The sequence below is a fragment of the Amblyomma maculatum genome, chromosome 3 (genome assembly GCF_055883805.1).
Source record: "Amblyomma maculatum isolate TAMU_Amacu chromosome 3, ASM5588380v1, whole genome shotgun sequence".
In the NCBI taxonomy this organism is placed as follows: Eukaryota; Metazoa; Arthropoda; class Arachnida; order Ixodida; family Ixodidae; genus Amblyomma; species Amblyomma maculatum.
The window spans coordinates 222,674,518-222,689,290 of record NC_139346.1 but is presented as its reverse complement, the minus strand read 5'-3'; the positions used below and the strand labels follow the sequence as shown (position 1 = coordinate 222,689,290).

At 44.5% G+C, this 14,773-nt stretch overlaps 1 long non-coding RNA gene across 1 annotated transcript; it reads left to right on the top strand.

Moving 5' to 3' along the window:
* Positions 1 to 8,453: 8,453 nt before the first annotated feature.
* On the top strand, positions 8,454 to 13,659 carry LOC146197781 (uncharacterized). Its single transcript, XR_014706232.1, has 3 exons — positions 8,454 to 8,721; positions 9,461 to 9,509; positions 11,442 to 13,659. It is a non-coding gene; the product is annotated as an uncharacterized LOC146197781 (long non-coding RNA).
* The last annotated feature ends 1,114 nt before the right edge of the window (positions 13,660 to 14,773 follow it).

Below are 14,773 nucleotides of genomic sequence, written 5' to 3'. Positions count from 1 at the left end.
TATATCCACCCCGACGACAACACTAACTTGCAGTGCAGAAAACCAAAGGACCTGTATAGTCAAGGAAGAAAAAGAAAGTTGGCCAAGGACGACGAGCTCTTTCTAGTTCTGGTCAGACTAAGACTTGCCCTCTTTGAGCAGGACTTGGCTCAACGGTTCACCATCTCACAAGCAACCGTATCCAGGATATGCACAACATGGATCAGTCTGCTCTATACCAAGCTGAAGAACCTACCTCTGTGGGCACCACGAGAAACTGTGGATGCAACTATGCCTGCTGTGTTCTTCGAAAAGTATCCAGCAACAAGAGTAATTCTGGGTGCGACTGAAGTCAAGTGTGCAGTGCCCAGCTCGCTAGCACTGCAGTCAAGCACATATTCTTCGTACAAGTCTGCAAACACGTTCAAAGGAATTGTCGGCAGAATGCTAAATGGCCTTCTGCCCTTTGTTTCGGAGCTGTTTACAGGCTCAATTTCTGACAGAGAACTAGTTATTCAGAGTGGCTTTCTAAACCTTCAATTTGACACAGGAGATGCTGTTATGGCTGATAAAGGTTTCAAGATTGGAGATCTTCTAGAGAAGAAAGGTGTGGGCCTGATCATTCCTCCATTTTTGTGTAACATGAAGGTTTCTGCAGAAGAAGTGAAAGCAACACAAGAAATTGCATCTCTCAGGATTCATGTTGAGAGAAGAATACAGCGAATTAAGTCCTTCCACATTTCTGACCGCCCTGTTTCTCTCACACTGGCACCATTAATTAATCAGATGTGGACTGTGGTTGCCATACTAATTTTCAGTCAGACTTCATCTCTAAGCAAGAGTCTACTAGAGCAGCCTGCTAAGCAAAGTATGAGTGCATGCTCTTGTCAAGCACATACGAAATAGTAGTACACAGTGCAATAAATGAAGAGTTAACAAGTGGAATCTCCCCTTGCAGTGTGCTTTAATATTGCCGCAATGTTATCGTACTGGTGCCGCCATGTGGCGAGCTCGGGAGACTGGCACGCGCTCGTCTTCTTCGCTCTCGGTGCTCGCCCGCCAGTCGGTTCCGTGCCTGATCTCGCCGGTGCTTTTACTTAGTTCTAAGTAAACCTGCTGAACCAGTTTCACTGGCTTCTGTGACATTTTTGGTGGAGCTTCTGGGTAGATCCCATGTACGAAGAGCCTCTGGCTGCCCCCTGCGCCCATCTACACACCGTGGACACGACACCTGTGCACAAGGCGAGCCGTCGCTTGAGAGGCTTAGCACCCGAGTGTGGTCCTCTTGTTTCCCCACCGCGAACCACGATGACTACATCGGCAATTCAGACCAGCACTCAGCTTCCCGTGAGTGCCCAGCAGCTGATCCGCCATACTCCACGTCCCACGCCGTTTCATGGCGACAAGTTCGAAGACGTTGAGGACTGGCTGACCAGCTACGACCGGGTCGCTGTGTTTAATGCGTGGGACGAGAAGCGAAAATTGCAGAATGTTTATTTCGCACTAGAAGACGCCGCCAGGATGTGGTTCGAAAACCATGAGGCTACCATTTCCACCTGGCAAGATTTCCGGCGCCATTACGATAACATTGCGGCAATATGCTATTTTATGTACCATACACCACTTCTTAACACAAACAAGTTCCATGATGTAAGCACTTAATAGTGCAAGGAGCCATCTATGCAACACAATCACCACTTAAGTGTGTAATTACAAGGCAGGACACAAAAAAAAATGTTCTGTAACAGAAGCATTACATGCTGAGAAAGCTTATTTCAAGTGACGAACAGTAGCATGGACCAGAAACAGTTAAAAAAATTTGGAGGACGCTTAATAGATAGATAGATGGATTTATTGAAAGGGAAAGGCAGAGAGGTTGGCCCGAATAATTCAAATCTGGCCTGCTACTCTGCACTGGGGAAGGGGAAGGAGAGAAGAAAGAAGGTCATGATGGGTGACGATGTGGGAGAAGGCATATGAAATATATATACAGACACAGCAGCTTGCTTTACAAGCGTGAATCAAATCCGCTGGCGCTCAAATAACGGCAAAGAGCACGCACTGCCAGGACGCCCTTCCCCTTGTCCTGCCAAGCTGCTGGAGGACGCTTAAGCTTCGCCTTCAAGAGTGGAACGCGATAGCGTTATTGCACGTCGTTCGCACCACCCACTCATTCGCTCGGTATGCTCTTGAGTGATCTAAAGAAAGGAAAGACGCTTGATTCTACAACCCGTGAGGGTGCACGGCGAAACGTCAGGGGCGAGTGGCGCGCCACGTGTCGGGGCAGCGCCGCACATTGCGAGGAGGGGTTCTTCTGTGTTTGCCGCAAGATGGCTCTGCATGTGCGCAGAAGAAATGTAGGGGAAACGTACTTCGCTACTCGTGTAACAGCGACTTCTGTAACATGCTCATAATTACCGATATACACCGCAGTATAACGTTCTACGGCACGTTTCTAAGGTAACACCGCATTCACTAGTGGCGCTTTTGTACCGCTTTCAAGCATCGAACTCGTGGCTGAGTGTTAAAGAAATAGGCCTGTATGACGTCACAAATTTTAGTTTAACAAATGTGGATTACAAAATACTAATGAAAGTTCTGGCAGCCAGGCTACAGACAGTGATAAAACATATCGTTGGCTCCCACCAGACGTGTGGTATAAAGGGCCGGTCCATTACAACAAATATTCATAAGGCGAGGTGCGTGCTGGAATGTGGTGACGTTGCTTGCGAGAGGGTCGCGCTTCTTCAGCTCGACCTAGAAAAGGCGTTTGACTGTGTTCCACATGATGCATTGTTTGCAATATTGGATTATATCAATGTCGGTTCTATTACCAGAGAGGACGTAGGCTAGGCGTACCGAAACTGCACAACGCGATTGATTGCTCATAAAGTATTAGGGGAACCCATAAATGTGCGGCGTTCTGTACGTCAGGGTTGTACCCTCAGCCTTCTTCTATTCTGCATTTATATCGAAACTTTATGCCTGTCTATTATGCAAAATCCATCTGTTCAGGGCTTTCAACTGTACATGTCTGAGGTCAAACTTTTGGCGTACGCTGATGATGTGGCAGTGTTTTGTGCGAACAAAGAAAGTATTTGCGCCGCAGTTGAAGTTCTGAAAGATTTTAGTGCGACCACAGGAAGTCCAGTAAACTGGGGAAAGTGTCTTGGCTTCTGGCACGGGGCGTGAACATCAACGCCTGACTTTTTTGCCAACGTTACATGGGTTACAACACCCGTGAAGTATTTGGGCGTACCTCTAGAATTCTATGAAGACAGTAAGCCATTTTGGCGCGCCCAAGTTCAGGAAATACGGGAGAAGGCTGACAAGTGGAAAGTAGTGCCGCTGTCTATCTTTGCACGAGCCACTGTGTGTAATCTATTTTTTTGTTGCCAAGGTGTGGTACGTCATGCAAGCACTTCATTGTTCTAGGTTGAGTGTTCAAAAGCTACACCGAATCTTTGCTGTGTTTGTATGGGCATCAAGCTGGGAAAGATTTAGTCGGGATAACCTGTTCCGGCCAATTAAAGACGGAGGTCTCGGGCTTGCTCACTTATTCGTGCGCCATCTTGTAAATAGATTTATTTTTTTTTCGCGACGTTACCGACCCCTTTTTGCGCACTCTGTGCCAAGTGAGGCTCGCGCGGGCGTTGCCCAATTTCGTTGTTGCTACGGAAAGCATGCCAGGGCGTCTTTCTAGTTTTTTCAAAGAGGTTGTCAGCAGTGTTCGAATTCTGTCAGCTCGCTTCTCGACAGAATACTTAAGTTCAGTGACAAAGAAGAACCTGTATAAAGCTGTTTGTGACGACTTCTTCTCTGTTCCTGTGTACAGAGCCTTGTATAGCGGCCGTCTAGGTCAAGACGTGCTGAAGCGTGTCAAAAGAATGCCAGTTTCTCCTGGGGCAAAGACGTTTTTCTTTAAGTTACATACAGGAACATTATCGGTACAAACGTTTTTTGAAAGCAAGGGCTTTTATCTGCCATGGGGTTCCCTTTGCTTAATATGTAAACAGCCAGAGACAATATACCATGTATTTCTGCACTGTTGGGAGGGCGTCTATTTTTGGGATGTGCTGCAATGAACTGTTAAAAAAGAATTACCATTAGACTCATACGGGATTAGATTCCTGCCAACTGAAAATAATGATGGGATTCCACTTGATACGGTTATGCTAATAGGCCTGCACAGTCTATGGCGGTCCAGAATGGCGGGTTTTCACTGTGACCCTGACGCCCGCCCTGCAAGGCTCTACTTTCGCGAGAGTATACACGCATTGGTTGAAACGCACAAATTGAAGACCACTGTGCCAGACTGGATTTCAAGAGTCGAACCACTATGCGAGCTGAAGCAATTTTAACTTGACAAAGGCAACTCGTATGAGCCTGCCGGCTTCTGTATTAAGTATCATGCTTGTGGTAACCGCTCTGCTGTGAGCATTCTGTTTGTAGCGCGTTTTTGTTGGTTTGGCTTTGTGTTGGTGATGACCGGCAATAATGAAAAAAAAAATCGTGGCTGAGTGGTAGCGTCTCCGTCTCACACTCCAGAGACCCTGGTTCGATTCCCACCCAGCCGATCTTGGAAGTTGCTTTTTATTTATGAAGTGCATGCCGGGATTTATCGCTCACGGCCAACGCCGCCGACGCCAACGACACCGGCTTTTCTGCGACACGAGCTTCTTAACGCTACCGCGTTAAAATATCAAAAACAAGCACTTTATGACATGGAAACTGTAAATCTCTTAAACATTTGACGGTTTGCACCATACAGCAGTTGGTTTACGTAGATGATAGAGTGCATGGATTTTGGCTCGGGCCGCGTCACCTAGCATCGTCTTATTTTGTGACAGGTGTCACAATTCATATTGCAGTGCGATGTCGTGTAACTATCATTTTGGCTAACTGCACTGTCAGCATTTTTAATCAATGTACAGATCCCGGCTCTTATGTCCAGGCGCCAGGTGAAGTGGGTCTAAGCACAAAGCCATGGGCATCGCAGCTTACATTTGAATGAACATTGTCAAAAATATACATCTCACAAGATTTGTTTATAAGACATGTAGTGGGGCTCTTGTAATACTGGAGGAAGCCCTGAAATTTAAGGATGAGAGTTCCCAACATCTATGTGATATCTGGAACTTTGGAGATGCAAATAAAGCCACATTGCATGCCTCAAGAGCATAAGTACGCCAGTTTTTACCAAAGGCCGCAAATATGCCAGACTGATGCTCCTTACAAACACTGTAAAGCATACTGCTTAGCGATGTAGCTACCCAAATTAAAGAAGCCCAGCAAGACTCACTGTACTCCTTCGTGTAGGATGAAGCATAACAATGGTTGTGACCTGTTTAGGCTGCGACATTTATTGAAGGGACAGTCGACTGTCGGTGACAGTATAAAAATGTATATATTCAAGTTCATACAGGAATGATAAGAAGACTAGAAGGCCAAAGATTAAAATTATATACTGCAGTTAAATTAAAGAAAGAAATGTTAACTCAAGTAGAAGAAACAGTGCAAAACAGTACAAAGTAGATAGCCCTAAGATAAAAAGCCAAGGGCAAAAAAACTGCGGTGACAAGGAATGCAACAATGAACAATGCACACTGAACGATTAAATGGTGAACAATAGAAAATGTGCACAAAACAACATAGTAAGAGTAACGTACATGATTTCTATATGAGATCTATACTTCACGGCAGAAGTACTGCAGCATATCATCGAAAAAAAAAATAATCTAGGCGAGGTTTCATTGCTCTCCACTGGGCATAATCAAAGCGCACCCTCTCAATGCATATCCAGTCCTGAGAAAAAACGACAAAGCTCCCCCACTCGCAGGAGCTCAAGGCCATCTGTCCGGTTAACTGGCAGTAGTACTCATGATCACGTGATAACCTAGGTTCACCATTGTCAAGAAACTGAACATAAAAGTCAGAAGCCTTCATTGATTCCACATCTGAATCCTTCAACGAGTATGGACATTTAACTTCAAGGACTCAAATAGTTCCCTCTTCTGGGTCAAACACCAACCTGTCGGGTGATGCCCCCAACCACAGACACGAAGGAGGAACGACAATGCTGCAGTGTTCTACTGACACATCATGCCCCAGCTTTCTTAGCACTTCCACATCGCGCTCGACAGCAATAGCCTCATCTTTTCAGCCGTATTGAATGGCTCGCACTCTGGAAAGGTCTTTTGGGTTGAGCAAATTGCGCAGGCCTTTCTGCGTCCACTCCTTTCTCATCATCACCCTGCCAAAAGCTGAAGCAGTCAGCCTGTGTCGGCGAGCGTCAATCCAAGATTGGCTCTGTGCTTGTTGCCGCGTATTCTTCTCTGGCTTGTGGGATTCGGGCTTGCTGCGGCTGCCCTTTGCGCGGCAGCCTCCCGCTTCCCTGTTGTTCTCCTCTTTCCCTTTCTCCCGCCTGAGGCGGAGGAGAGATGTCCGGACGACTTGTCACTGTCGCTCGGCTACAGCTCCGCCCTGGCGTCCCGATGGCTTATCTCACTGGCGCCTTTTGGCGGGAACACGGCACCGCTTCGACGGCCGCGCTCGCGCGACCGTCCGAGCGGGGCCGAGGGAGAGACCCCTCTGAGACATCGCAAGGTGCGTACGCTAATGTTCTTGTCTACCGGCCTTTGTCCGCGCACACCAGTGTGTACTCGAGTTCGTCCGCTCCGGGTCGTACCTGAGAGCGCAGCTCGAGTCTGTCGATCGTGATCCAACGATCCGCGACAGGCGTAACTTGCGGTGGTTGCTCACTCTCTCTCAAAGGGACCCTTTGGTCACTGTGAGAGAGATCACAGCACGCCCTTGCGTGCTTGCGGCGCGCACTCCGTGTCACTTCGTGCGCGCAGGGGAGCCTTGCTCCTCGCGCGCTCCCGGGGCATGTGTGCGTTTGTATATATCTGTGTGTGTGTGTGAGTGTGTGCCGCTGGAGGATGGCGTTTCAATAAACGTCTCCTTTATGAACTTTGAGGCTTGCGTCCTTGCAGCGAAGTGCTCTCCTCCCGGTGGAGGTTGAGTGCGCGCTGCGGTGTTTCAGTGTGCGCGTGGTGACGGCTGATCGGGGCTTCGGCTCGCGCGACGCTCGAACCCGCGGTGGTTGGTGGCCTATGTCCACGTAGAAACCACAAGCTCACGGGCGTCTTCAGCCGATATGGATATTTCCTGCAAATAAGTAAGAATATTTAAAGCTACACTATAAGGCGCGAAACTAAAGCGCTGATTGGATTCAATCACGGCATGTTATCTATAGACAGCCAGATACTTCCAGGTTACAACAATTTGGACAAGGAGAGCTATGCTCATTGATTAGTATATGCGAAGAAAAAGAATTCCATCAGCAAATGGGTCACGTGTTTGAATGCCCGTTATTTGAGATGATAGCTGTACAGCAAATGGCATGGTATATAAACCAAGACAAAGAATATACAGCTACACATATTGGCTACGGCTGTAATAGAGTACCCCTTTGCTTAGCAAGCACCTAGTTCCTGTCAGCTGCCATAATTAATGTATGGAAAGCTGTATCATTAAAAGTAAGGAGATAAGTGCTAAGAAAATAATGCTGTTCAAGCTATGGGATCATGGATACAAAGACCTTGTTAGGCACTAGGGGTGATTTATGCAGCATCTTAGATGGCTTATAGAATATTAACGTCCTAAAACTACTCTAGAATGAGATACGCACAGTGAGGAGCTCCAGATGTTTCAACCAACATGGGTTCTTTAATGTGCATTGACAGTACACAGGCGCCTTACTTTTCGCATCCATAGACAAGTGTCTGCCACAACTGGGATGTTGTGTTGCGTGCGCTCAAATGAAACAACTATTCTGCACAATTGCTCTGCACCTTGTAGAGTGCAGAGCTCCTTAACATTTTGTAGCAGTAATTCAAGATGTACACTCTTAGAAAAAAAGGTAGTAAAAAGGTAGTAACGGCTGCCGTTACTACCTTTTTTAACCGTTACTACATTTGTACTACCTTCTTAGGTAGTAACATGGTAGTAACTCCTGCTGTTACCACGTTTTTTGACTGCAATACCTTTTTACGACCTCATTTACTACCTCTCTGGAAGCAGGGGTAGTAAATGCAACTTAACTGTTTTCTACCATGATCAGAAGATATCTGATACTATATACGATAGGAATATTGAAGTATTCAATACTCCTGATTACACTGCTACTCAATTTTGTTTTTATGTTTATTTATTTGCCATACCTTCAATCGCCAAGGCATTATAGAGGGAAGGGGGGTTACGTAAATGGGCCCTGGACTCAAACTGTGCGCTGCCTTTTCATAAAAAAACGGAAAGAAAGAAAGAAAAAAAGAAAGAAAGAAGGAAAGAAAGAAAGATCGCCTACACTGGCTTCCGGAACCGAAAATTCGTGTAGGAGGCGCCAGTTAAAAAAGCCACGAAAGCCATTGATAGGTCAATCCGAACCAATCCGGAGTCATCAGTGGCGGAGAGGTGCGATGTCATCATGCTGCCTTTGTTGTCGTGCGGTGCGATTGTGGACGCTGTTTCCTTGCGTTGTGCTGCTTTTTTTTTGTGCTGTGGTTCTTTGAATGGGCCGCAGAATTGATGTGTGACATGTGCACTTCGATAGGTGTTCTGAAGTACTTGAAGTAGTGGTAAATAGATTCACTGTCATACACCGCTTGCACCGTACCGTACCGTGGCAACGCCGGCTTCAACACGGAAGAAGGAAATGGACTGGCGTGATTGCTTGAAAATGTGAGTACGCTACTTGAAATTATTGTTTGTTTAATGTTGCTATTGAATGAGGTACGCGCTCTTAATACTGTTGCGTGTGGTCTCAAAACCTCTTCGTAATACAACTCTTCGGAAGCTGTCGTTTTTCATGTGCAAGTTCGTCCCTACCGCGAAAAAGTTATGTTATGGCGTATATCTCGTGATATAATCTTGGCGGGTGTGTATTGGATGTGTTAGCGCGGTGAATTATTGCGCCGGGAATTCCCGCCTTGGCTGCGGCGGTGTGAACCTTGAACCACACGTGAGCGTCCCGTCCCGTGAGTGCGCCTGGGAACATGTAAACCGACAACCCCCCACCTGCAGCGTGCCTTCGACGTGGCGGCGCCGGGCCGTCTGTGTTTGCCTTATTTCGGTTGTGGTGTTTTTTTTTTTTGTTTCCTTTTTGAATGGGCCTAGTGCGCAGCGAATAAAGCGTCCATGTTTTGGTGTGAGAGTGCGCGATCACGGTACTCAGAGCAGCAGTGCGTCGTCAATGGGAGCGGGCGCTGGAAGAAAGGGCGAAGTAGTGCGCAGTGCGGCGTCAACTAGAGCTGACGCTCAACGAAGAAAATGAGCGAAAGTGCGTGAGAAAGTATGAAATTTTAATCAAGTTATCTTTGTTATTGTGTTGAATATAATCTTTATTCGATTTTTTTTTGTAACTTGTAATGTGCGTTGAGTGTTTCCTTTTCCATATTCCCCCCCTTTGTTTTTATAACAGATGTGATCGGTACCCCGAATGAGCTGTGACCTGTGTGATCCTTTTCGAGGTAAGTGAGTGAACGAATAAGCTTTTATTTTGCCATTTATTCATCTCTTAGTATATTGTGGTTCTCAACCTTTAGATAAGTATTTTCTTAGTCTGGTTTTAAACTCGCCTTTTTTTCTAACAGGTGGGTGCATTAATGCGAGGAGTAGAAACAGCGCGCAAAAAGCAGGTTATTGCGGTGTTGAGCATGTTTCACATTGGTCGCTGCATTTAGTTTTGGTGCTTGGGTGAAAGTACAAAAAAATATTCCTCTCTGTAAAACATGGTCGGCTGACGCCAAGGTACAAACTCGTGTACTACTCAGCCGCTAGGTGTTTAGCAGTAGAATGGCGATTCGAAAGAATTATTTGAGTGACCACACGTAGTCAAATGTGCATTACAAGAGTGATTGCTTTCATTACTAAATAATACTTTGTATTTTTTTTTTAATTATGCGTATCTTAGTGTTGTTCACAGCACAGGCGGGCAGTTAGCAGTAATGGGCAGTTGCATTCGTTGATACTTTGTGTCGTGGCTTTTGATGGAAGCTTTAAAATGCTGCAGTAGTAAACAATTTCAAACCAGAAATGAAAAAGTAATTTCTCTTCCTTAATGTCTCATGTTCGCTGCGCTTGCAGCTAGTTTGATCTTAGAGGCCTTTATTTGCGCAGTTTTTTGGTTGCCTTAATATTGTACACACATAACTAAATACACCAGCAGTGAAATTAGTTTTGTGCTATTGCTAGTATTTCAGAAGGAGAAGTGTGACTGACATCTTGGCATAAGCAGCTTTTCGGTGTATGCACTTTTTTTTGCAACTTTAAAATCAATTTGGATTGAGGTATGCAGGCACTGATCAATCAATATATTTTATGTGCTTGGAGCAAAAGGGAGAAAGAGTGTAGAATGTCAGGCATATTTCTGATACTGTGAGAAAGTCACCACTTAAAAAAAAAATCAGATGTGCCACAAGTGTGAAAGAAGGCCATTTTAATTTTTTTTTTCACTGTGACTGTAAGGCGCACCTGTGCGGAATGGATAACCACTTGATAGCGAAATGTTTGCGAATATCTTTAGTTTTTTTTTTTGCATATACAGAATGCAGCACATTAAACACTGTCCTAAATTCGGTGCATTTCAACATAGTAGTCTTATTCAGGAATTGAAGGAAAAAACCCCATTCCTAATTTTTCTTAAACGATCAAGTTTCTAAGAGATGAGAAAGAATATGAGAAAACATGTTGCATTGTATTGTTTCCAGTAAGGTTATCAAAGCTGAAACCTTTTTTTTTTCTTTTTTCCGAGCATTGTGAGAAGGGGGTAGAGTGAAGGCACAAAATCAACATACAAGACTCCCCGCTGCTCAGAATATTGCCCATACGCTAACCCTGGTACCTTTAACATAAAGAGAAAGCATACATGATTATGCTATTGTAAGCCAAGGCTGATCTGTGACAAACGCAGGCTGTGGCGGTGCCACTATCCATGGGTGTGGATAGCCGCTCGTGGCACCACCCTTAGATATCCAGTTGTAAAGTACAGTTTTCAGTATATATATATTTTTTTCACAGTGCATCAATGATGACTTTCGCATACCCAGATTGTTGCTTTGTCTTTCCCCTGTGGGCATACTTGATTTACTTTTCTTTTGTAACAGGCATTTTTCATGAAATATATGTTGGGGATCGTTTTGCTCCCATTAGTTAAATTTATTTGTTTCTTCGTAGAGCAGGCATTTCCATACTATTTCTTAATTTCCTGTTCAGTTCTGCCTATTAGAAGTACTGCAAGCATTTTTTTCATCATGTTGTGAGCAGTCTTGTTAAAGTTGCTTGCCCAGGATCCTCTTGATTGATCGTAGGTACTGAATTTATAACTGTCTGTTTTCATTACTGGGAAAGAAATTGTGTGCTGGGTCTCACTTGTTGATTTTTTACCCTCTTTATATATGCAGTTTGAGCACTTCAGACTGGCCAATGTCTGGAACCTACCTGCTGCTCGCCTACATACCACAGCACAAATGAGGGACACACTAAATCATCTACCAGCAAGCACACTGCAGTGCTCTTCTGCAAGCCATCACACGTTCAGGGATGCACGATTAAGGTCATACCCTAAACACTGCTAAAGATGCTAGTATGAATGGACAGCTGCCTTGGTCTGTCTGCATTATTTCTTTTAATAATGGAGTAGGCAGTGAAAAAAAAATCATTCTGAAGCAAATCTATTTACATTGTGGTGGTTAGCAAAAACAAAACCTCAATTCATGTGTGATGTATCTCAAAATTATGGTTTTCTGTTGGTTGTAAATGTCACAGCATGTTTATCTCACCAACTATTAACTGCGTGAGTTTGAAATGTACAGGTACCTGGAAAATACTGCAGACCATGCCTCTTGTATTTGAAATTATCCCATGAGTTTTGTAGGGAAGATGTGATAGTTACTTGGCTCCATACGTGAATGCTTCAGTGACGTGCTGAAGTATGTGCAAGGTATCTCCTAAGATTCATTAGGTGAAATGTAACAAATGGTTTTATCACTGAGTTGTGGTTTGTATCATTATAGATCCGACTGCGCATTTAACATTTTGGTTTCCACAACATTTAATTTTTTTTTCTTCTTCTAGCAGTGTTGTGCTTTTCCTTGTGACATTTAACTTTGTTCAGCCGGTCTCCACAACAGCCTTTCAGGTCTACACTAATGCTAGCCAGATTTTGATGGTCTGTTAGATTTCTGGAAGTAAGCTTCACATCCTAAATTTTAGGAGGACACCCAACTCAGCAATATCTGGGCATAGATATGATCTTAGCTATTTGTTGACACTGCAATCGAGTAAAAAATCAACAATAACAGTTGATTGATGCTTGTGGTCACCTGTGTAGGATTAGCAAATGACAAATGTATAGTCGTCTTTATGCCTGCACTTTTTTCCTCTACACTGACCATTACATACATGAAAACAATCTGGAAGAAGGCATACAATTCATATAAAAGGCCTTTTATTTATCCCTTTATTTTATTTATACAACTCATGAGCTCTCATCTGATTTCAGTGGCCTAGGCCACTCATTGTAAATCAAAGAGCATAGCGCGGGAACAAAAACGGGGACGACGACAAGACAGGACAAGCAGTAACTTTCAGATGAGCGTTGATTGCAGAAATGATCACATATATACACTTCGGGATCAGCAATGAATGGGAAAACACACAATTACTGTCAGACAGCCACGTGCTACACCAAGAATTCAAGCTCCTTGCTTGGCAGTGCAGTGCAGTGTTGACACATTTATCCCCTGTCCGAGCTATCTCCAGTGCTTCCATTATCTCCCTTGTCCGCTCATTACGATGTCGGTACACGATGATTGTCTTTTAAAACAGGGGATGGCAAGATAGTTCCGCATCACATCTTCTGCAGTGCGCAGCGAGATGGCCGTCTGTAGCAATGCTGTCAACTTTTCTATAGTGCTCCAGAAGACATACGTTTAACATCAGCCAGTCTTACCAACGTAGTGCTTTCCACATGAAAGTGGAATTTAAACAACCCCCCTCCTATAGGACACGTAAGGGTCTCTGTGTTTAATCGGATACCCAGCCTTCAGCGTTTGCATAGGACAGGTTTTTCTGCACAAACTCAAAAGCTTTATTTGTGCAGTAAACAGGACATTTACGCCAGAACATTGCCCTCATTCCTTAAGTTATGAGAAACCTTATGCAGGTAGGGAATGACAACCACTTTTTCTTTATTCCTTCTTTACTCCTTTTCTTCTCATCCGCTTACTGTTCGTCACTCATGCGTGCCGCAAATTTCTTTCTGCGAAGCAGGCTTTCAGCAACGGAAACCATAACATGTTTAGGGTAGCTCGCCACCTGCATACTGACACTTTCACCCATGGCTTGATCACATGACTTGCAGAGAGCGTTAGACAAAAAAGAAAGCTCTCTGCAAGTCATGTGATCATGCCATGGAAGAAAGTGTCAGTATGCAGGTGGCGCGTTTGCAGGCGGCGAGCTACCCTAAACACGTCATGGTTTCCGTTGCTGAAAGCCTGCATCGCAGAAAGAAATTTGCGCCGCGCATGAGTGACGAACAGCGAGCGGATGAGAAGAAAAAAGAGGAGGAAAGAAGTAATAAAGAAAGAGTAGTTGTCATTCCCTACCTGCATAAGGTTTCTCATAACTGAAGGTAGGTGGGGCAATGTTCTGGCGTAAATATCCTGTTTACTGCACCAAAAAAGCTTTTGAGTTTGTGCAGAAAAACCTGTCTTATGCGAACGCTGAAGCCTGAGTGTCTATTAAACACAGAGACCTTTACGTGCCCTGCAGGAGGGGGGTTGTTTATAAAATTCCACTTTCATCTGGAAGGCACTACATCGGCAAGACTGGCTGATGTTAAACGTATGTCTTCTGAAGCACTCTAAAAAAGTTGACAGCATTGCTACAGACAGCCATCTCGCTGCGCACTGCAGAAGATGTGATGCGGAACTATCTTGCCATCCCCTGTTTTAAAAGACAATCATCGTGTATCGACATCGTAACGAGCTGACAAGGGAGATAATGTAAGCACTGGAGATAGCTCGGACAGGGGATAAATGTGTCAACACTGCACTGCACTGCCAAGCAAGGAGCTTGAATTCTTGGCGTAGCACGTGGCTGTCTGACAGTAATTGTGTGTTTTCTCATTCATTGCTGATCCCGAAGTGTATATATGTGATCATTTCTGCAATAAACGCTCATCTGAAAGTTACTGCTTGTCCTTTCTTGTCGTCGTCCCCGTTTTTGTTCCCACGCTATGCTCTTTGATTTACAATCAGTGGCCTAGTTCACTGAAATCAGATGAGAGCTCATGAGTTGTATAGCTTAGTCTGCAGTATTTCTTAGTTTTTTGAAGTTTAATAATTTGTAAAACTCACTAGCTAATTTTTTAATTGCTGGTTTCAGCAACAAAGAGTGTATTAACGGAGCGAGGTTTCAGCAACAAAGCACTCCAGCGAAAAGCGATTTTGTTCTCCAGGATGCGTCTTGGGCTGCTGAAGGGGTACAGCTGCATGTGGCACACTCTTTATTGTGCGACTTATCATTTAAGGCCAGTGGGAAAACTAGTTTATATAAACAGTAGCTTGGTGCAAATATTTCAGTCTGCTATTTCAAAGCAATTATTGGCACTTCTTTCTTTGAAACAAAATTCGAAGAGGAAATTGGTCTTTCCTAATGATTGTAATCAATACGGTCAGCGTAACAAATAAAATACTGCAGGTTATGTAACACTACTCTAAAAGCCTTAAGT